General features: G+C 38.3%; 2 pseudogenes; both read right to left on the bottom strand.

The window, feature by feature from the left end:
* Positions 1–18,586: 18,586 nt before the first annotated feature.
* On the bottom strand, positions 18,587–19,898 carry LOC138849872 (multifunctional protein CAD pseudogene; annotated as a pseudogene).
* A 1,126-nt stretch (positions 19,899–21,024) lies between these two features.
* On the bottom strand, positions 21,025–22,113 carry LOC100338659 (microtubule-associated protein RP/EB family member 1 pseudogene; annotated as a pseudogene).
* Between the last annotated feature and the right edge of the window lie 441 nt (positions 22,114–22,554).

Consider the following 22,554-nt stretch of genomic DNA (forward strand, 5'->3'; position numbering starts at 1 on the left):
AGCAAACATGACATCATCTGGCTTCTGTTCCATCCACATATGGCATGCTGAACTCAGTGGACACCAATACATACTTGATGAAGCTTATGAATTGAAATTTATGTTTTTGATGGTTATTCACGATTTTATTTCATCAAAATAAGATTTTAGTTGCATCTCCAGCATGCCAAAATGACCAAAAAAACAAAAACAATAAATAAGGGAATTTCCATCAGCCTATTGCTAACCTTCTAGGTTGACTAAATATTGTTAATAGGATATCTGAATTTTTAATTTCCTGTAGAGTTATATTTAAATAAAAAAATTCCAAAGCCAGCATAAAATTTGCTGTCTTTTCTTCTTACATGCTTTGGAAAGATGAGAAAATTTGGAGAACTAAAAACATTTTTTTTATTATTAAATTATACTGCTTTCCTATGAAAAGAGATTTTACTGACTATATGTGGTAGAAATGACAAGAGAGACTTTCATTTTCACTTTCTAGTTCCTGAACTGACTTCACTGATTTCAGTCTGGCTATTGTACTACTAGGAGTTTTGTTGCAAACTGCCTAATCCAGACCTTTCTGCTTGGCACCACCAAGAAAAAATTGCAGATTGAACATCAGAAATTTCAGAGTACTTAACTTTCTTTTTGGACTGGCCATTTTGTCCCAGAAATCCTCTTACTTCTAATCAGAAGAAACAATCTCAGTTGTTCTTTTTCTATTTTCAGAGGATCCTAGTCCTGGTCGGTGTGCCGGATTCTGTCCCGGTTGCTCCTCTTCCTGTCCAGCTCTCTGCTGTGGCCGGGGAAGGCAGTGGAGGATGGCCCAAGTGCTTGGGCCCTGCACCCGCATGGGAGACCAGGAGAAGCACCTGGCTCCTGGCTTCGGATCGGCGCGGTGCGCAGGCCGCAGTGGCCATTGAGGGGTGAACTAACGGCAAAGGAAGACCTTTCTCTCTGTCTCTCTCTCGCTGTCCACTCTGCTTGTCAAAAAAAAAAAAAAAAAAAAAAAGGATCCTGAGGGTAGTCACAACAACGATATTAGTTACAATTTAATTAAATGACATTCTTTGCTGAATAAATTACTGATATCCATAGACATTTGGTCTTCAAACTGTGTTTAGAAACTCAAAGGGAAAAAGTCTCTTAAAAATTTGGCTAATGTTTACAAAAGAAAGCTTTGACTACAGTCACCTTTAAAATCATTTAATGCAATTTATTGACATATCATAGGATGACAAATGATGACTCTATGAATTTTTTATGATATTTAAAACTATTGATGATAGATTTTGATTCAGTGAAAAATTGTTAGATTTTTATTAGCTGTCAATGTAGTTATACTCTTATGTCTAAGTTTTAAAGAAATAAAATAATGTTACTTGATAATACTTGTACTATTCAGTGATAAACAGAATAATTGCCCCACAAAGATTTTCATGTCCAAATCCCTGAAACTTGTGATCAGGTTATCTTATAAGGCAAAAGGGACTTTGAATATGTGATTAAGGACCCTGAGTTGATGAGTTATCCTGGATTGTTTTAGCTATAAGAATCCTTGTATGGGCAACTGGGGTTTGATATTGGCATCACAAGCTGTGGAGCCTCAATGCCAGCCCCCAACAATCTTAAAGTTTTAAATTTTCTTTCAAAGATACTATTTTCTCTAAAAATTTTTTAACAATAATACCTTTGTTTATTATTCATAGTTTAAATTATATATGCTAATAATTCATGAAAACATTACAATTTTTTTCAATAACAGAAAATATTTCAATAATGGAAAAATATGTTGGCTTTTTTAACCAGAATAGGAGTAATTTATTTTAGATTTTATTGATTATGTGAGTTGTATGTTTTCTTTCTTATCTGTCTAAATTAAAACTAATACAGAAAACTGTGTTGTATTCTCAAAAACTGCTTGTCAGCAGTTTCATTTTTCAAGTTTTCTGTAAAAAGAATAACCTTCAATTTTGGCAAAGACTATAAGATTTTGGATGGATAAAAGTGATGTATATGCACTATTCTTAATAGATTCGCCATCATTTACTTAGAACTTTCTCTATTTTTAGACATTTTGAGTAATTCTTATTTTTTACTCTTTTGAATAAATGTCTTATTTATAAAATGAGATTCCATTTTTATTTATGGTTATTTCTTTGAAATGATTTCCAGGAGGATCATTGAATCATGCATTATGGATATTTAAAAAATACTGCATGATTCTTTTTGTTTTTTAGAAAGTTATAACATTTAGGTCTCTCATCTGTAGTATATGAATGTTTTTGCTTCACTATGCCATAGAAAATTGGAATTTATATAAAAATAATTTGTTAATTTGTTAGGCAAGGAGTGGTAACTCAATGTTGACTAATAACATGTTTCTTTGTTATTTTAAGAATTAATTATTTTAATTATTTGAAATTCTTTTATGACTGATCTGTTTATTATTAGGGATGAGGAGATAAGTTTTTTGTTATTTAAGAGCTATTTATATAGTAAAGCTATTAGTAATTTGCTTATCATATTTATTATGAATGTTTTTCTAGTTTTTTATTTGTCTTTTATTTCTATTTATGTGGTTGTTGCTATGCTGAGACTTAAATTTTGTTTAATTTGGTCCATTAAAGCTTTCTGCTGTAATTTCTTCTATTTTTAATCTTAGAAACTTCTTCCCTCAAGGTATTAGACACATATTTGTTTGCATTTTCTTGTATTTAGAAAATTTAGATTTTAAATTACTGTTTTTATTGATTTATTTTATATTAATTTGAGCCCACTTAAAGTTTATTTGGAAATGTATTGGAAGAAAGTCTTCTATGGGGATTTCACGATTCTGCATATTTTTTGTGAACTGCACTAACTACTCCTTCACACTCCTCCCCATCCCCCAAGAATGAGTGTCTATCAAGAATCTTGGAAGACATATGGTATCTCCTTCCAGAACAAAGGGCAGGGCTGATTACTGAACATTATAAAATATTTAGGTTCTGCAAGCTTAGGTTTCTTCTCCTGAATTGCAACCCCCTTTGTGTAAAAGCATCAGTCAGGGCACATTTACATCCCTGTCCTGGGGTTTGAAAGCAAGAGAGACAGATGCAAAGTGTGCTTGGGGTCAGGAGGTTTGCTGGGCTAGGAGTAATAAAGTTCTCCATTTCAAGCATAGCACCCCTGCGTTGTGGCAGGCTACCTTGGCATTGCAAATGGAGAATAATCTCAGATTCTTTGCTGCTCTTGGAAAGTATGCTATTTATTTTTTAAAAGTTTATTCATTTACTTAAAGAGTTACAGAGAGAGAGGGAGAGACAGAGAGGAGAGACTTGAGATGCCATTTGGTATACTTTCCAAATGGCCACAACAACCAAAGCTGGGCCAGGCTGAAGCCAGGAGCCAGGAGCTTCCTCTGGGTCTCCTACATGGGTGCAGGGGCCCAAGCACTTGGTCATCTTTCACTGCTTTCCCAGACAATTAGCAATGAGGTTGGATAGGAAATGGAGCAGCCAGGACACAAACCACCACCCATAAGTGTTGCTAGAACTGCTGATGGCAGCCTAACCTGCTGTGCTGCAGCACTGGTCCTACTGCATAATGTTTTAACAGCTGATCTAACACTTGGTTATTAAACAAGTCTATATTATTAGATTTACTACACATACTTTGAAGTGTCTAAGGCATGTTTGTTTCTTGAGTATTATGATAGTATGAATCATCCATTAAAGCAATTAAGGAAATGGTATTCAATAGTCAAGTGTTTAAAATTAATTAGTATTTTGAGACCCATTTGATTGCATTTATAAATAATTTATTAATAAAGACCAGTGTTCCACAGTTTTGAGGCATATTCTGACTTAAAATTGCTTGTCTAGGCAATAGTCATACTTAATAAGGGTAACTAAACTAATATTTTTTGGATAATGAACCAAATCATAAAAAATTCATTTAGGAGATCATGGGCCAAATATTTGCAGATGAGGAAAAAACTGCTAAACATTTAGAACCCTATAATCAAATATAGCACCATACAGTTTTCCAGACATGTATGTATATATACCACATATGCATGTGTATATATTTATATCTATATATATATAATGTATACACATGTTTGGTATATTTAAGTCAACATTGAAAGGTAGTGACTGACAAATTTTGAGGCTATAATGTAAAGGCAACTAGAAGAAACTGGAAATGTCAACTGATCATTTTAATGCTAACTATAAAGAAATGTCACTTAAATGTTTTTTCAAATATTAAACAATGACAAATAATAGAAACATTTTGTTATTCTCAGCTTTCTGCCCAGTAACAAAAGCTCAAAAGTTAAACAAAATGTCATTTTAACTGTCAAGATTATGCTGCAAAAACATAATCACAGTATTGTCATGGCTTACCATGATGCATTTTTATTGTCATATCATATGAGGGCTTCAGGCTATGAGCTGTACTAAACGAGTGTTGGTGCATATGCTATAGGTCAGGTACAAATTTCCTCCAAAATATTTTCATTTTGAGACGTAGGTGGAAGGATTAGCTTCTAACTGGGATAGTTCTTTTTTCTACCAGAGGGCACAGGATCAAGAAAGACTAAGCCAGACCAAGTGACTGTATTTGAAACCTCTCAGATATGACAAATATGCCATCCACTCACATCTTAGTGGCCACAAAATGTCACATGGCAAGCTCCAAATCTGTAGGCTGGGAAACAGATTTGACATGGCCTATCCTATTTCTGTCATATTAATCTGACTCTACTACTTCCCTTCTGAAATGTCACCTATAAAATTTCTCATTTTTGTATTGCTTTAAATTATGGATGGTTTAATGTAGATTAAAGCCATTTCATATTTAACCGTTATCTAAATTACATTAAGATTTTCAAACCACTGTCCAAAAGATGCATAAAGCATTTGTGGAAGTCAATCTGTATACCTAGAGTGGATACTTTTTTGTGGATCTTTGGAAAAAATAGGCCAGAGCCAGATTGTGTGATATTAGATTAGCTACTAATTTGCACATAGGTAAATTAAAAGTATTCCCATTCCATCCTCATCTTAATGCCTTTTAATTTAGGAAGGGAAATAAGGAATTAGCTTATGACTTTCCTGTTTCCCAAATTTTATTTCTTACTCAAGGTTCTGTTAAAATTCCACCTTGATCATGAAAACTGCCCCAAGACTACAACAATCTGTTTATTGCAGTAGAGTCCAGACTTCAGACTTCTCAGTCCAGGGATGTGCTCTCATCATTAAACATGTGACAGAGAAAATTTGAGAACTAACAGAAATGGTGAAGCTGTGTGCTTGACTCACTGTTCTCCAGTTCTGAGCACAATTAAGAAAACATGTTTTTTCCATTTTAATTTCCTCATTGTTTTTGATGAGAAAAGTTATATTTCCATTGTCTCACCCAAATACTGCATGGGATCATTATATTTATTCATAAATATATGTGTGTCTGTATTTGATATATGTATCATTGATAGACACAGATCAAATATACATCCCCTTCACACACAAGCACTCACACAGACACATATATGGGTACTTAAAAAATGAGATTATTGGAATGACAAAACTGTTTATTTAGATGCAAAAAATTTTGAAATACATGCATACATTTTCATAAACACAATTTTCCTGAACCTTTTGAAGAACTCTCATATGTGCACCATAAATATATATGCCATATATTTGTATATATATATTGCTGTATGTATTTATGTATTATATCTATATATACTCATATATATGTGCAATACAGGTTATATTATTTATTAATTTAATTTTGAGTGATAAAAGGGAGTTAAAAGATACTTGTAAAATAGGGTGCTGGAACTAATAAGACTGAGGATTACTGTGCAAGACTGTATTCTGTACAGAAGAGATCAATGTAGACATGTCATTCAGGCATCAGGATCAAGGGTGAATGGAAGGTATTGAGTCATGAGGTAAGGAACAAAAGTGAGGAGCGCCTGAGTTAGGTAACTTTTATCCATTTTATAGATTGGGGGTTTTGTAAAGTTTTATTTGAACCAAAATGTCACTATTATGAATAAGCTTGAGATTCTATATTCAAAATGGTTTTTAAATTTTTTAAAATTTATTAGAAAATGTAGCAAGATAGAACAATGAAAAAAAGTCACCATGATTCCTCATACCCAGTGATAGGTTACTATAAATCCTCTTCTTGAATTTCTTTAATGCAGATTTTCTAATTATTTAACAATATCTTCATAAGTGATTTTGGTGGACAGACATTTGACCTTTGGTTAAGAGGTCTGCATCCCATACTGAAGTACTTGAGTTTGAGTCATGGCTTCACTTCTGATTCCAGCTTTCTACACTGCACTCCCCGGAAGGAAGCCGGTGATGGCTGAGTACTTGGGTCTCTGTCATTCATGTGGGAGACCTGGAATGATTTTCCAGCTCCTGACTTCAGCCTGGTCCAGCCCCAGCTATTGTGGGAATTTGGAGAGTGTCCTGGTGAAAAAGAGCTTTCTGTCTTTCTCACTGTCTCTCAAACAAAGAAATATTTAAAAACAAGTAAAAGTTAAGGAGAAATGATTTTTTGAAATGAGAGTCATCTCCTCATTCCCAGAAACAGAAAATTAAATGAAACAGAAAGCTCTTGAAAAATAAAATCTTCCCATCCATAATTAGAAACAATTACTTTATACTGTTTTTTCTTTTTCTTTTCTTTTCTTTTTTTTCTGACAGGCAGAGTGGACAATGAGAGAGAGAGACAGAGAGAAAGATCTTCCTTTGCCGTTGGTTCACCCTCCAATGGCCACCGCAGCCGGCACACTGCACTGATCCGATGGCAGGAGCCAGGTGCTTATCCTGCTCTCCCATGGGGTGCAGGGCCCAAGCACTTGGGCCATCCTCCACTGCACTCCTGGGCCACAGCAGAGAACTGGCCTGGAAGAGGGGCAACCGGGACAGAATCCGGCACCCCGACCGGGACTAGAACCCGGTGTGCCGGCGACGCAAGGCAGAGGATTAGCCTATTGAGCCATGGTGCCAGCTTTATACTGTTTTTTTTTTTTTTTATTCTCCTCATAGATAGGATCACATGGAAGATTTGATACTCCAACTTTGTGATTTCTTGATCATATAACTTGCATGTGTGTGTGTGGTGCTTTCATCCATGTGTATGTAGGTGAAAATGACGCACAATGAGCTGCACACTTTTGAAGTATACAATTTGATGAATTTTCATATATTAATACACACATGAGATCATAACTATGATTAAGATAATGAATGATATCACAACCCAAGAAGTTTCTTTTTACCTTTATATTCTTTCCCTTTCCTTCCTGTAACTCTACCCATGCAACCAGTGATCTGCTCTTTGTTACTACAGATTACTATGTATGTTCTAGATTTTTTATTTTTTTATAAATGAGATGATACAGTATGTATTTCTTTGACTTGGCTTCCTTTACTCAGCATAATTACTTTGAAATTCAATGGATTGTTGTATACACTAATAGTTCATTCTTTGTTATTTCTGGGGAGTGTTCTATGGTGTGGATATCCCATAATTTGTTCTGAATATTTAGATTATTGCAAGCTTTTGGCTATGTAAGCCTTCTGTGAATATATGTGGCTAATTCTTTGTAAGAACACATACTGATTTAATTTTTCATATAATTGTGTGAGTGGAGTGATTGTATTTTTGGGTAAATATATGTGTACATGTAGATACACAGAAAAATGTCTAGGAAGTTACACCCAAAATAGGAGATCATAACTGACAAAGTGAGGATATGGAGAAGGGAAAGAAGGAGGCTTTAGGCATATTTATCCTTTGTTTATATCTATGTTGTTTGGAGATGTAAAGATAATATTTTTATAATTTATAATACATTAAATAATTCCCTTACATTATAGAATTCTTGTATAAAAATAATTATGTCTCACAGGCCTTAAATTCATACTCTCAAACTTCTTTATCTCATTTTGACTCAGCTTTTTAAACTATGATATTATTAGGCAGGAGTCTTATTAAGTTTGTTAAATTGAGATTTCCTAAGAATACCATTGGAGCAGAGTGAGCTTCCAGGTTGTGTATGTAATTGTGTTTATGTGTGTCTGTACATGTATACGTGTGTGGTAATCGGAATTCAGCTATTTTTTATTGTTTTAAGCAAAAGTCAGGTTAATCAATCTGTCTGTGAGGAAATATGTTAGCAGAGTACACCTGCTGCCTAGATGAATAAAGGTAACTCATGCACATTGTCTTTAAATCATGCTCATCTCATTAAATTAAACTGCTCTGTTCAATGCCAATAAAATGTCAGAGATGACTAAAATAAGATACAACAGATAGAGGAAATTTCTCATTTCCAAATTGCACACCTGTTTTAATTGGAGAGGAAAAGGCTTATTCAATTTTTAAAAGAAAATAACTAAAAATAGGGATCCACTATATTATGCATTTATTGAAAATAAGTTCTCAACAACCTGAAGGTCATTCTGACCACAAAGACCTAAAATCAAACTGCAAATGAACTAAATTGTAGTGTATTTCTGCAGCAGTTTTCCTAGGGGAGCAATGGGCAGGAGTCTAGGACTTCCATTGCTGCTTTTTACTTAGTATGTGATAACCTATTTAAGCTTTTCAAGATTGAGTTTAATTGTTTAAAAAAGAGATAAAGAATAAATTTGGGTAGGTCATGAGGACTAAAGGCCTAAATTATATGAAATTTCTAATGTCAGAAGTTTTAATGTACCAAATATTTGGGATTGACAGCTTTCTTAGGACTAGGTAATCAAAAGTATTTCTGCATTCCTGGGATATTATAATTTATATTTTTAAAATATATATGCTATATATTAAATACCTGTTTATAAATAGTACATATACTAAATATTATATATTACATGTAAATCTAATTCCAAATCACCACACCTCCTGAAAAAGAGGCACTTCTGTAGCCACATGTTTTTTCCCATGTTGGTAACATCCCAGACAAGCATTCAGTGTGAGAAATAGTGTATTGCAGTGGGTAAGAGCACAGGTTCAGGAGCCTGATAATAATTTGGATTCAGAGTGATCATGCTTCTAACAGTATGTGTAAATTAGGTCAATTATTCACCCTCTGTGACATTTTCTCACTTGGTCTCCTTGTTTGAGGGTTGTAAAGATGAAGTCAACATATGTGTAAGCTGTTTAGAACCATGCTGGCCTTGGTTCTAAATATCAGACAGCAATACATTTGCTATTCTCTGTGCTCTTTTTACCAAAGTGAAACCATATCGTTGTTGCTGTGTCCGACTACTGAAGAAGACAGGAAACCCTTTCCTTACACCTCAGCCACATGAAATCCTGTGTGCACTGAACCACACAGTGACCCCCAAATAGGGTACATTTCCTAAGGATAAGAGAGATGCTTATGTGATGACCCACCTGAAAGTTTCATGCTTCTCTTGTCTCCCTGACAATTAGACCTGGGTCAGCAGGATCAAACTTTCTGTTTTATTGGTGGTTACTGGTCAAGTCTCAACTGCCTGTATGTCTCTGCCCCAAGCACTTTCACCAGGACTCCTACGAAAGGTATAAAAAGCAGGGTCCATTTTCATAATTACTGTGACATGTGGTATAAGCATGACATGGCAAGCACTGGGAAAATATTAATCTACAACAGCCTATCAGACTCCCTGCCTAGGGCTCCCAGATATTGGAGACATAATTACACTGACAATTATTCATTGTTATCTTAAATGCAAATTTTAACACAGTGTCTGTTTATTGAAGACATCTGTCAACACCATGGGGCAGAGTTACGGTATGCAGTTTTAAAGGATCACACTGGCAGAGAATTTAAACTGAATATAAATGTGCCACATGAAATTTACTCGTTAAGAGACACCCTGTCTTCAATTAAACTGTGTTGGTTTCCTATGATATTGGCCTTTGCAAAAAACATATAAAGTGAACTTGAGACAGACTCAAAGTTAGCAGAATCATTCCTTGGAAACTTTTGTTGGTATCTGCATATCAGAATAGAATAAAAATCTTCCTAACAGAATCTTCAAGAGTCACTAAAATCCATCTTCGCACATGCCCACAACAGAAACATAGGCTCTGTCCACTGAGGCTTTCTTTCTTCCCTTTTGGCCTTCTGCATCACAGACTCTCTTATTTCTTCAAGTACCTGTTCAAAACAGGTATGTACATTATTTGTAACCCTTTTGATGTTAAAAAATGTTGTAGAGTGTCTAATTAAGGAAAAGGAGTCAAGTAAGGAAAATCAGCAATGTAACACCTGAGTCACATGTTTTCACCTTTCCCAGGTATAATAGTATATATTTGTAATGACTCACAGAGCTACACTCAAGTGATTTGGAATGACAAAGTAGTAAAAAAGCTCAGTGCATTTCAATGAAAAAACAGTGATGAACCTGGAAAGCATGAATTCTATGATAATTCTAATGATCATAATTGTTGAACTCTTTACTTAGTATAGAGGTGGTTTTCTGTGTATGAAGTTAATTGAAAATGGATCTAAGTGGAGAATGGGACTGGGAATGGGAGAGGGAGGAGGAAGGGGGTGGGAGAGTGGGTGGTAGGGCGGGTATGGTGGGAAGAATCACTATATTCCTAAAGGTGTGCTTATGAAATGCATGAAGTCTGTATTCCTTAAATAAAAGGTTTCTTTGGGGGAAAATAATAAATAACTAAATAAATAAGTTTAACGATCATTTATAAGCATATGTATATTAATAAGATAAAATTGCAGATTTTATTTTTAAATGTTGAAACATTTGCCGAACTCAGAGTGTTTTTTTTCCCTTCATTCTAGAAATCTTCAACTCCCAACAAAAAGTGGTAAAAAAGAAAGGAACTGGGGGCTGGCGCTGTGGTATAGCAGGTAAAGCCACCACCTGCAGTGCCAGCATCCCATATGGGCACCAGTTTGAGACCCGACTGCTCCATTTCTGATCCAGCTCTCTACTATGGCTTGAGAAAGCAGTAGAAGATGGCCCAAGTTCTTGAGGCCTTGCACCCATCTAGGAGACCAGGAGTAAGCTCCTGGCTCCTGGCTTTGGATCAGCTCAGCTCCGTCCATTATGGCCATTTGGGGAGTAAACCAGCTGATGGAAGGCCTCTCTCTCTATCTCTGCCTCTGCCTCTTTCTAACTCTGACTTTCAAGTAAATAAATAAAATAGATAAGAAAAAAAAAAGGAAGGAACTGGTACTGTACCAAGTTTGATTAGACCAGGATATCTGAGAACCTATCTTAAGCAATATTAATTCAATTAGTAGATTAAACCACACTTTAACTTTAAAGGATACGGATAATTTCTTATCACTATAATTACATTTAAAAATCAGATTGTTAATTAAATTTTACTTCATATATGAGCAAAAAATAATGTTATCAAGCATGTTTTCCAAACATGTGTTATATAAACAAAGCAAAATGCAAACTAGCATATGCTACCTTCTGTTTATGAAAGAAAGGAAAATATAAAATTATATATGTGTCTATATTTAGAAAATGAATAACTAGGAGGAAAAATTAGAAAGCTATAATATTTGTTACCTGTCCTGTGTAGGTGAGAAGTGGGACAGAAGGAGTGCTGCAACTGGAAGTGACAGTTCTTTGTAACTGTAATGCTTAGAAACATGTTAATGTCTTATACGTCAATACAACAAATAAATCCAATAGTGTTTCAAATGAGTAACACCATCTCAGAAAAGGCAGGGAGGGAGTAACTCAAACAGCATCATGGGGGAAAGGTAAGATACCCCTGTGATCTGAAGCATCTCCCTACTGGTTCCTTATTAGTTGAAAAGGAAAAATATTATAATTGTACAGATAAGAAATCACACAACACTTGGGCCAGATGAGCAGAATGGGCATCATCAACAAAGAACAGGGACAGTAGACCTTAGTTTGTGCCGCCCCAGGCAGAATGCAATCTCATTTTTGTAATATAGTGACAGGGAATGCACAACCTGAGTCTATTTGTAAGAAACATTAGTAAAACCCAAATTGTGAAGTATTTTAAAATGGCAGTGGCTTGGAGAGAACCGTATTCTTCAAAATATAAATGTCAAAAAAAGCTTGAGAAAACATTCCTTAAAGGAGACTAAAGGAACATGACAACTAATTTGAACATCTGAGCTAAGCCTTAAATCCTAGCAGGGTAAAATGCTACAAGTGACATTAATGGGTGCATTGGGAAAACTGGATTATGAATGGTAGATACGACATATCTTAATTAAGAAATGAAAATGAGGTGTCCAGGAGAAAAAGACCACTATATACAGAACTTATGAAATGATCCAGAAAAAAAGGCTGCACTTATATATTTTTACTTACACATGGAATTTTTTTTATACATATACACAGGAATGGAAGCTCCACATGGGTCTGATGGCAGGTGCTCCTGTCACTATGACTGTTGTAATTACTGCCAGGGCTGACTAGCCCACCAGCATCCCAAACAATTTCTTAGCCTCAGCATGGGAACATCCTCAGGAGGCCAGCCAACCACTTGATGGCAGGATGATGTCAAAGCAAAATTTGCTCTGGACAAAGTTAAATGGGTCAGAAAGACTTTATTCAAGGCTTTTGCAGTAGGGGAAGGAGTACAGAAAACTGTGAAATCAACTTCTGCTGAAACAAAGGGTAAGAAAGTTTTCAGATGAGCAAGTGGAAAAGTACTGGGGGACGTTAGGGAGGAGGTTAACTCGTGAGTCCCTTGAGCACAGAGCCATTCCTCAGTGTGCAAATGCTTTCTCTGTGATTAGGACCTTTGCTTTTGCTAATTGGTACCCATCAATTAGGCTCCTGTGTTCCCAGGGGCACTGGGACAAAGGGGTGCTCATCCTTGATGATTGCATTTTTAACAGATACCTCCCAGGTCCTTCCTGGCTTGTAAAGCTGTCAAGGTGTTAAAAGTATTTACATCTCAAAGGAGCAGAAAAAATTCACTATTAACAGTTTTCTAAAGGAGTTGGTGTAAGAAAAGGAAGCTCAGGGACTTAGAGTCTGGAAGAGGTCAAAGTTTAGTGAAGCCTAGGCCATTTTGGTCAGATTCCATTTGAGTCCTCCTCACTGGAAGAGGCAGCATTTTATCCCTTATGAAATTGACATCTATCACAGATATGAATTTGTGTTTCTCCATCTCACTGCTTGTATCAATACTTTTAATCAAAAACTTATATAATGCTGAATTAATTGGCATGGTAAATAGCACAAAATTGCCCCCGACCCAGGGACCCACTTAGAGCAAAGAGAGTGAAAGAAATGACACAAAATCATGGATTTCACACATGTAAACCGTAAACTCCTTCCCTCCAAGCAACCAGTAAAATAGAACACTGGAAGGGCCACTTAGTGGAATGGCTCAATTACAACACTACATTGGGTGTATGGCTGGGCACCCTTGCTGGCATCTTCTGTTGCCAAATGCTAAAATGCACCAGTCCATTTATCTAAAGGTGCAAGGAGAAATAGCTGCTCTCACTACAATTCCTTATAATACCTTTGCAGATTTTGTGTTTCTCAACTTCTTGACTTTAGGCTCTGCCAGATTAAAGGGTTGCTTCCTAGTGGGGTTCAAGAACAGAAGAAAAGAGAAAAGAGGAAGAAGGAAAGGGCAAGCTGGAGACAGAAGGCAGGGAATATTTCTTTTTTTTTTTAAACTTTTATTTAATGAATATAAATTTCCAAAGTACAGCTTATGGATTACAATGGCTTCCCCCCATAACATCCCTCCCACCCACAACCCTCCCCTTTCCCACTCCCTCTCCCCTTCCATTCACATCAAGATTCATTTTTGATTCTCTTTAGATACAGAAGATCAGTTTAGCATACATTAAGTAAAGATTTCAAAGTTTGCTCCCACACAGAAACATAAAGTGAACAATACTGTTTGAGTACTAGTTATAGCATTAGACTCTCCCTACTTTGAACAGGTGCTCACACATGGGCGGTGAACCTTCAACCCATTTTGACTGGGTTACACTGCTCAAAGTATGTTTGTCAATACTACAGTTCTTTTTTTATTTTTTATTTTTTTTTAACTTTTATTTAATGAATATAAATTTCCAAAGTATGGCTTATGGATTACAATGCCTTCCCCCCCATAACGTCCCTCCCACCCGCAACCCTCCCCTTTCCCATTCCCTCTCCCCTTCCATTCACGTGAGGATACATTTTCAATTCTCTTTATATACAGAAGATCAGTTTAGCATACATTAAGTAAAGATTTCAACAGTTTGCTCCCACACAGAAACATAAAGTGAAAAATAATAGATGATTTTTTAAATGATGATGAAATCAGATCAGACCTATTGTCATGTTTAATCCCAGTGAGAGTCAAGTTGGGAATTGCTAATTTCTTCTTTTCTTTTTTTTTTAACAGAAGATCAGTTTAGTATGCATTAAGTATTAGGGCCCCCATTAGGGCCCCCAAAGATTTCCACTTGCAACAACCATAATGTAATCCTGGTCTCCTTGTGCCAGTAGACCAGTAGTTAAAGAAAGGCATCGTTCTGCTGGAAGGGATGATTAGCTTGGATTATTACCAGATGCTGAGTGTCTACTAAACAATAGGAGAAGAGAAGGGTATGTTTCAAACAGTATGAATTCAGTGGTTCATCCATTATTGTATCCATATAATGCAATCATGATCCACAAGTACTCTTTATAATAACTGTTTAATAAGGCCAAAGGAAGTAGTGATCAGAACTCTAAGAAATAAGAAACTGCTAACTCAAGGCGAGCTTTGAATGCTAGAACATGTCCTTGGCATCTCAAGTGCTGGCCCCAAATGAGGAAGCTTTAGTATGGGACACAGGAAGGAGATACTGAATATCAGTTACAGCCTTCGGACCAGTTGCAGCTGACTCTCTTATGAGGTTTCTGCAAAGACTGCATCTGGCTACCACACTGAAAAGAAGTCTGTTGTAATGGACTTCATGGAAAGCACAACAGATGTGAAATAAACCACAGTAGATTGTATTGGACAACTCTAATAGTGCCATTTTAAATCCTTTAGCTACACTCCTTCCTTCAGCTGTGCATAGAGAACTGTGTAGGCTTTAAATGACTCCTGCAGATGCAGCTCTACAGTACCTGCATTTTACTTTCTGTCCTAAGGATTCTCTTACTCATATATCCCCAGGGTGCAGAAGAGTTTGAACCTGTGGGGCTATCCTTAACCAATAATAGGTGGAAACTGATGATTAAATGCATTCCTCTTTCATCTTCTGGAGGGATGGTTCTGTGACATATTTTATAAGGCTCTGCAGAAGTTCCCACTGACATTCAGCCCCAGGAACCCACAGTGAAGGCCATTTTATCATGTGTTCTTATACTAACCTCCTTTCTTTTCTGTTTTATTTCTTAACTTTATCTATCATTTATTTTCTTAAAGATTTATTTATTTATTTGAGAGGCAGAGAGAGTTAGATTGAGAGAGAGAGAGAGAGAGAGAGAGATCTTCTATCTGCTGGTTCACTCTCCATATGGCCACAGTGGCCAGGATTGGGCCAAGCTGAAGCCAGGAACCAGGAGCTTCTTCTAGGTCTCCTACAAGGTTACAGAGGCCTAAATACTAGGGCCATATTCTGCTGCTTTCCCAGGCCATCAGCAGGGAGGTGGATTGGAAGTGGACCTGCTGGGACAGAAACCAGCATCCACATGGGATGCCGGTGCTACAGGTGGAGGCCCAACATACTATACCATAATGCCAGCTCCCTATCTTTTATTTTTGACATCACTTTCCAAATAAGCTATTTTTTGAATTAATACCTTTACCTTTGATTTTGCTATGCCCTTGGTAATACCAATAAATTGTTTAACTTCTGTTGACAAATGCAACATTATTTATAAAACACATGGTATTTGAGGATTAACAAAGGAGATTTATATAAAGTATCTGCTACAGGATCTTGTCCAAGTATTCACTCAACAAATGGCAATCATTATCTTTCCTTTTTTTTACTGTTTATTCTTGAAATACAAAAAAATACAGAATTTGATTTAGGAACTGTTTAATATACAACCCCCCCCCCAAAAAAAAAAAAAAAAACTTGTGAAGAAAGACCAAGAGAGAAATTAGTTCCCAATAAAATGGGGATTTATATGGCAACAAAGTCTAAAAGGTCACAAAAGAGAATAGAACCACTGTTGTATCAATAACAGCTAGTTTTGGGCATTATTTTAGTGTTAACTACTTTATCTGTATTTTCCTGTGAATTCCACACTGAATATGTATCACACAACAATGTCATAAAATATCTGCTTTCTATCAACATTTTGATAATAGCTTCCACTAGAAATAAATCAAAACAAACATATCTGAGGATGAACAGTCTCAGGAGTGGGTAACATACATTGTACATAATTCTGCCAAATCAAGGAATTAAATAGGCTGCAGGCAATGCAATGAGGAAGACTTAAGGAATGAAATATTTTATGCATTAATAATTGATTTAGACATGCTACTATATTTTCTGCAAAAGAAAATTAACATTTAGTAACATTCTAGTGAATTTTATCTCCAAAAAAATTTACACACTGGCAAAGTATTTAGTTAACAACAAAGAGCAGAAATCAGACTACCAAAATACTCCAGTCGGCCTTGTAGATCCCAAGGAGATGACAGCTTTCACTGTGTCTTCCTTTGCCTGAGGTCCAGGAAGACCTTGCAGCATGATCTCCCACCTGCTCTGCTTCTAACTATAAGCAGCAAACTTTGAGGAGTTAAAGCAGACTCTCCAGTTTATGAGAACAGAAAAGAGGAACATGTTAAATGTAAACTGAGAAGAGAGCAAACTGGAACACAGCCCCTGTTCATATCTCAGAGATGTGGGCAAGTTCCCAAAAGGAGTGGATGGATATAGAAGCAGGACACACCTCATCTCTCAGAAACATAATACATGACCATTTCAGGGATCAATGGAAAATGATCACGAGAAATGCTCAGTGAAATTCGGAGTGTCCAGCTCAATCATCTCATAGCTGAAACCCACCTCTAGTTAGCCAGACAACAATGTCTTTTGCTTTTGCAGCAAAGATGTGGTTAGTCAATGACACCAAGTTATTTTCAAACTCTCTTTGGGCCAACGCCTAAAACTATGAAGATACGAACAGCCAGGCAAGGCTGCTTCCCAAGGTCCCAAGGTCCTAAGGTCCTAAGGTCCCAAGGTCCTAAGATCCCAAGGTCCCAAGGTCTGGCACTTCCTTCCTACACATGATGTCAAACAAATCACACAAAAAAATTCCCCATCATGATATATTGTATATTTTGAAATATGAAAGTATATTTTAAATACTCATAAGGCATTTATTTATTAAAATATTCTCTGTCAAGATTTAATATTAGCTTAAAATTTATTTCAGTCTTTACCTTTTTCTACTGAGGTCCCTATCTCAACACATTATACAAAAACATCTTCTCCAACTATTAATGTGGTCAGCCTCTTTGTTCCCCAGGGGAACCACTAGATGTTAATATCGTCTAAAGGCAAAGGTTCTTAACTCAAACTTACTGGAAAAGGAGTAAAATTCCTGCAAAGTACACTTTTTAAAAAAGTTTTATTTATTTATTTGAAAAACAAAATGACAGACCTTCCAATGGTTAGTGCACCCTCTCCTCCCTCCTCCCTAGGTGCCCACAACAGCCAGGGCTGGGCCAGGCCGAAGCCAGGAACTCCATCTGGGTCTCCTACAAGGGTGGCAAGAACCAAAGTATCTGAGCTATCATTTTCTGCCTCCCAGGCATTGTCAGGAAGCTGGACCAGAAGTGGAGGCAGGACTCATACCAGCCAATCCATTATGGGCAACAGGTGTCCCAAATGGGGGCCTAACCTGCTGTGCTGCAATGCCTGCAGGGCGAAGCTTTGAGGATACTAAGTGTCCTTTAGTCACTGAAGAAAGAGACAACCAAGAAAAAAGAAGATAAGAGTAAAGTCCTGGGGGGTAATGCACCTTTGCAGTCAGGACCAAGGTGCTCAGTCTCTTTCACTTTGACCGGGAGTGTTTTCCCACCATGCAGGAAGAAGACACAGCTATTTGTCAGAACTTCAAGAACTACTTAGTTGAGGGAGGAGCACTGGACATTAGCCAGAATCCCCAGGTGAGCTCTGATTGCAGGGTAACACAGGACCAGAGAGACGAACAGACCACGATATTCCTGCTCTGACACCTAAGACACAAGGCAAACCTGCCTGCTGAGCCCCAGCTGCAGCAAGAGCCCTACACAGTGAGGCTGTATTTGTAATTTGGGAAGTTGCTTTCACTTCCTAACATTCCTTTTCACATTCCTCCTAATTGAGCTCTGTTCAATTACACTCAGCACCCCATGCATCAGCCCCCGATATTCATAAGGAAGCAGAAACTAGAAGCAGCTCAGCTTTTTGTTCAAATCAGGAGAAAAGAGACTGCATAGCAGAGATGCAGGAGTGAAGTAGGTAGGGCAGATGGGTACCCAGCATCTGAAGTACACCTCATTCTAGGGAGCTACAGTCCAGACCTTGCATGTGTGTGCAAGCTACCTGGATGATCCAGACTGTCTACTAAGCATGCTGCCCCCACGGGAGCTCAGTAGCTGGGCTTGAGGAAGCCAGACCCTAGAAATGGCCCAGCACAGTGGCTAATAGCCTTGTGGATGTGCAAGCCTTTTTAGTCTGGTTGGAAGCAAACTCTCTGGAGTCTGTACTTATATCATTGACTTATGGCAATAGGTGCATCACCACCATCTTTTCCTTGGCCTGGGGTCATGATGTGTGGATTGAGATGAACTGACCAAAGTAACAGCCATGTTTCTGGGCAAAGCCAAGTCGTTCCTTCTGGATTCAAATCACAGATCGCACATCAGTGTCAGGCTGTGCTTGATCAATGTTCTCAAATTTCTTCTGCTTGGTGCCCTGAGAAGCTCCAAGACCTGCATATTGGGTGGCATGTGTAGGTTGGGAGGCACCACATAATGCAGATGACATGGTACTGCATGAGCAGGCAGGCCAGGGAGTAGAGAGGGCACCCATACTGCAAGTCCCCAGTCAGGTGATCAACATGCTGTTGACAGTGTCCAGCTCCTCCTGGGTGGTGAAGATGTCCAGCAGGACTGGTTGGGTGCTCTCCAATCCCAAGTCCAGAATTGATCATTGACCTCTAGCAGGTCCATGGCTTAAGGCTGGGGATGCCCAAACACGAGGGCATGTGTATAGCAGCTCATGATCTGCACCCAGGCAACCAGGGATTTGCTCTTCTGGATGGAGGATGTAGCTTTTGAGAAACTGAGCATAGTATCCCCTATTTGGGCCACGTCTGTTGCTAATGAGCTGCTGGTGGTCCCTGTGCTCACCTCATAGAACATGGAGTCCATGACCTTACCCTTGAGGATACGCACGCTCCCTTCTTTCTGCTCCATCATCTACGATATGTGTGCTACATTGAAAAGTGGGACATCTGATCCTTGGTGAGCTGCTGGGTAGTCAGGATATGTTGGCTCACTAATGAGTTCAGTAGGGGTGAGATCTGGAGGTGCACCAGGCAGGAGTCCCCAGGTTCTGGGATAGCACTTGTCTAAGCACAAGTGGTGGGAGGTAGTAAGTGCCATCAAGGGATCCCATTGGCTCCAGCTCAGCTGCCTTCTAAGATGACTTCTCCTTTGGCTCCTCAGCTGGCAGACCTGGTTCAGAGGTGTGGTATATTTGGGGAGATGGGTAGAAGGTGCCATCAGGAAGTACTGGCAAACTCCAACAGGACTTCATGATGCCATGGTTATCTTACCAGAGGCAAGGGCTGAGGGTGGGACCTGGGGACAGCCCCTTGTGGTCACTTCCAAGCATCTTGTCTAAAGCCTGGGGCACCAGCACCTACCTGTTGATATAGACCACTCCATACCCCCTGTGGGACCACATGACAGATGATGTCCTTCATCTTCTGCTCTGAAAAGGCAGTCCAGGGGCCTTGGAGAAGGGCATATTTTTTCTTTTCAACTTTTATTTAATAAATATAAATTTCCAAAGTACAACTTTTGAATTATAGCGGATCCCCCCCCCATATCCTGCCTCCCACCTGCAACAATCCCATCTTCCACTCCCTCCCCCATCCCATTTTTCATCACAATTCATTTTCAATTATCTTTATATACAGAGGATCAACTTAGCATATACTAAATAGAGATTTCAACAGACTGCACCCACACAGACACACAAAGTATAGAGTACTGTTTGAGTAGTAGTTTTACCATTAATTTGCATAGTACAACACATTAAGGGCAGAGATTCTACATGGGGAACAGGTGTAGTGACTCCTGTTGTTGATTTAACAATTGACACTCTTATTTATGATGTTAGTAATCACCGGAGGCTCCTGTCATGAGCTGCTAAGGCTTTGGAAACCTCTTGAGTTCACCAACTTCAACCTTATTTAGACAAGGCCATTTTCAAAGTGGAAGCTCTCTCCTCCCTTCAGAGAAAGGTACCTCCTTCTTTGATGGCCCATTCTTTCTGCTGGGATCTCACTCATAGAGATCTTTCATTTAGGTCATTTTTTTTGCCACAATGTCTTGGCTTTCCATGCCCGCAAAACTCTCATGGGCTTTTTAGCCGGATCCGAATGCCTTAAGGGCTGAATCTGAGGCCAGAGTGCTGTTTAGGGCATTAGGGCATATGTCTTGAGACAGTCCACTCATGCACCAGATCCACCTCCACAGAGGTACCCTCCTGGGGAGGCAGGATTGTGGTGCAGCCACTGCAGCAGGTCATACAGGCTGATTTAACCCTGAATCTAAGCTATCAGCAACATTGCCAGCATGGTCTGAAGCCCAGAGAAGCTGGGTGTAGGCCAGGGCTCACACTTCTCTGAGGAATGGGCAAAAGTACACTTTTAAGAATATGTAATTTTTGCTTATGAAAAGAAACAAATGGATCCTCTAAGAACAGTAGAAAGGATTATTTTATAGTTACAGGTGTGATTTGGAGTAAGGAATTTGGATGTTGTTCTGTCAAGATTGTTAATATCCTCCATGATCTTCCAGTGGGATCCCCCATCTTATCAAGTATCACAGAACCTTTATCTTTGTCTGTAGAAAATGTTTACAGTTCTCTGAAAGCAGGGCTATTTTCATTCTGTTCTCATGGCAAATCAATTCAATGTCCTTAGCTTTCCAAAGCAGAAACTTCTCTTTCTCCATTCTTCAACAGTAAGTTTCAACATTCAGTTTCAATACATTGGTCTGCTACATCAATTTGGTTGCTTTATCATCCTGGTTGCTCAGAATAGGATTCCTTCACACCACTCTAGGGTCAGGCTTAGGAGTCTCAGTACTCTGTGTTGAAATGGGTCCCTGTAGGGCTGCACAGTAGGGCTGAGAGATTTCCTTTTTTTATTCAGAAATGTAGCAACAAGGGAGGAAGCCAGAGCAGTTTCTTGGCCTTGCCTGGCAGCTACAGAATCATAGCATTTTCCATCATAGTTTGCATCAAACTATGAGGGGCCTGCGCCATGGAGTAGCAGGTAAAGCTGCAGCCTGCTGTGCCGGCGTCCCATATGGGTGCCAGTTTGAGTCCTGGCTGCTTTCCTTCCAATCCAGCTCTCTCCTATGGCCTGAAAAAGAAGTAGAAGACGGGCCAAGTCCTTGGGCCCCTGCACCCAAGTGGGAGACCCGGAAGACATTCCTGGCTCCTGGCTTTGGATGGGCCCAGTTCCAGCCATGTCACTATTTGGGGAGCGAACCAGTGAATGAAAGTCCTCTCTCTCTCTCTCTCTCTCTCTCTCAATTCTGCCTTTCAAATAAATAAATCTTTAAATACACACTTCTTGAACCATTGAAAGAATTCAAAATTGTCTTGAAACTTTCCTTTTACTAATTTGTTCACAAGAAATACTTTGTCAATACCCATTCTCTTAAAACCCGTTTGTATTATTTTGAAGTTCTGGATGAATCTGTGTTCTAGTGTAGCTTTGAATTTCACTTTCTTCAAAGCAACAGAGCCAGAGAACAACAGGTGTGCAAACTGACAATAGACAATCCCTGAGCACATCTCTTCAATCTTGTCAGATTGAGCCGCAGAGATTCATTGATCCAGGCTAGCATGTCATAGTTATCACTGGTGACTGATGTCAAGTACACATACACGGCTATCTTCATCTCGTGGAGGAACCATGTCCTCTTCCCACATCAGGCTCTGGTTCTGTCTTCATTTCCTTCAAACCACCTGCCCCTGCCTGCCCCTTGATGGCTTTACCAGCATCACTATTTCAGTTTCATTCCTGCCATAGAACTCTAAGCTATCTTTCCTCTGAGTTATTTAGAGCATGGTTGTGTGGAAGAATAGACAGAAATCCAGAAACAAAAGTGTCCATTTGGTGTTTGTTCCTGAATATACTCTGCTCTGGGTCATTTTGACATGACTCTGAAGAGTACAAACAGTAAAAACTTATATCTGTGTCAACCAGTCTTCTCAACAGGTCGTGTTCATTCAAACTGCAATTTGAAGGGAGATGTGAATCAGGAAGTTTGCTGATAATTGATTGAGCAAAATTCAGGCCAAGGAAGAAGAGGAAGAATCCAATCACATGAAGGAATTTG

Source organism: Oryctolagus cuniculus, chromosome 5 (assembly GCF_964237555.1).
Source record: "Oryctolagus cuniculus chromosome 5, mOryCun1.1, whole genome shotgun sequence".
Classification (NCBI taxonomy): domain Eukaryota; kingdom Metazoa; phylum Chordata; class Mammalia; order Lagomorpha; family Leporidae; genus Oryctolagus; species Oryctolagus cuniculus.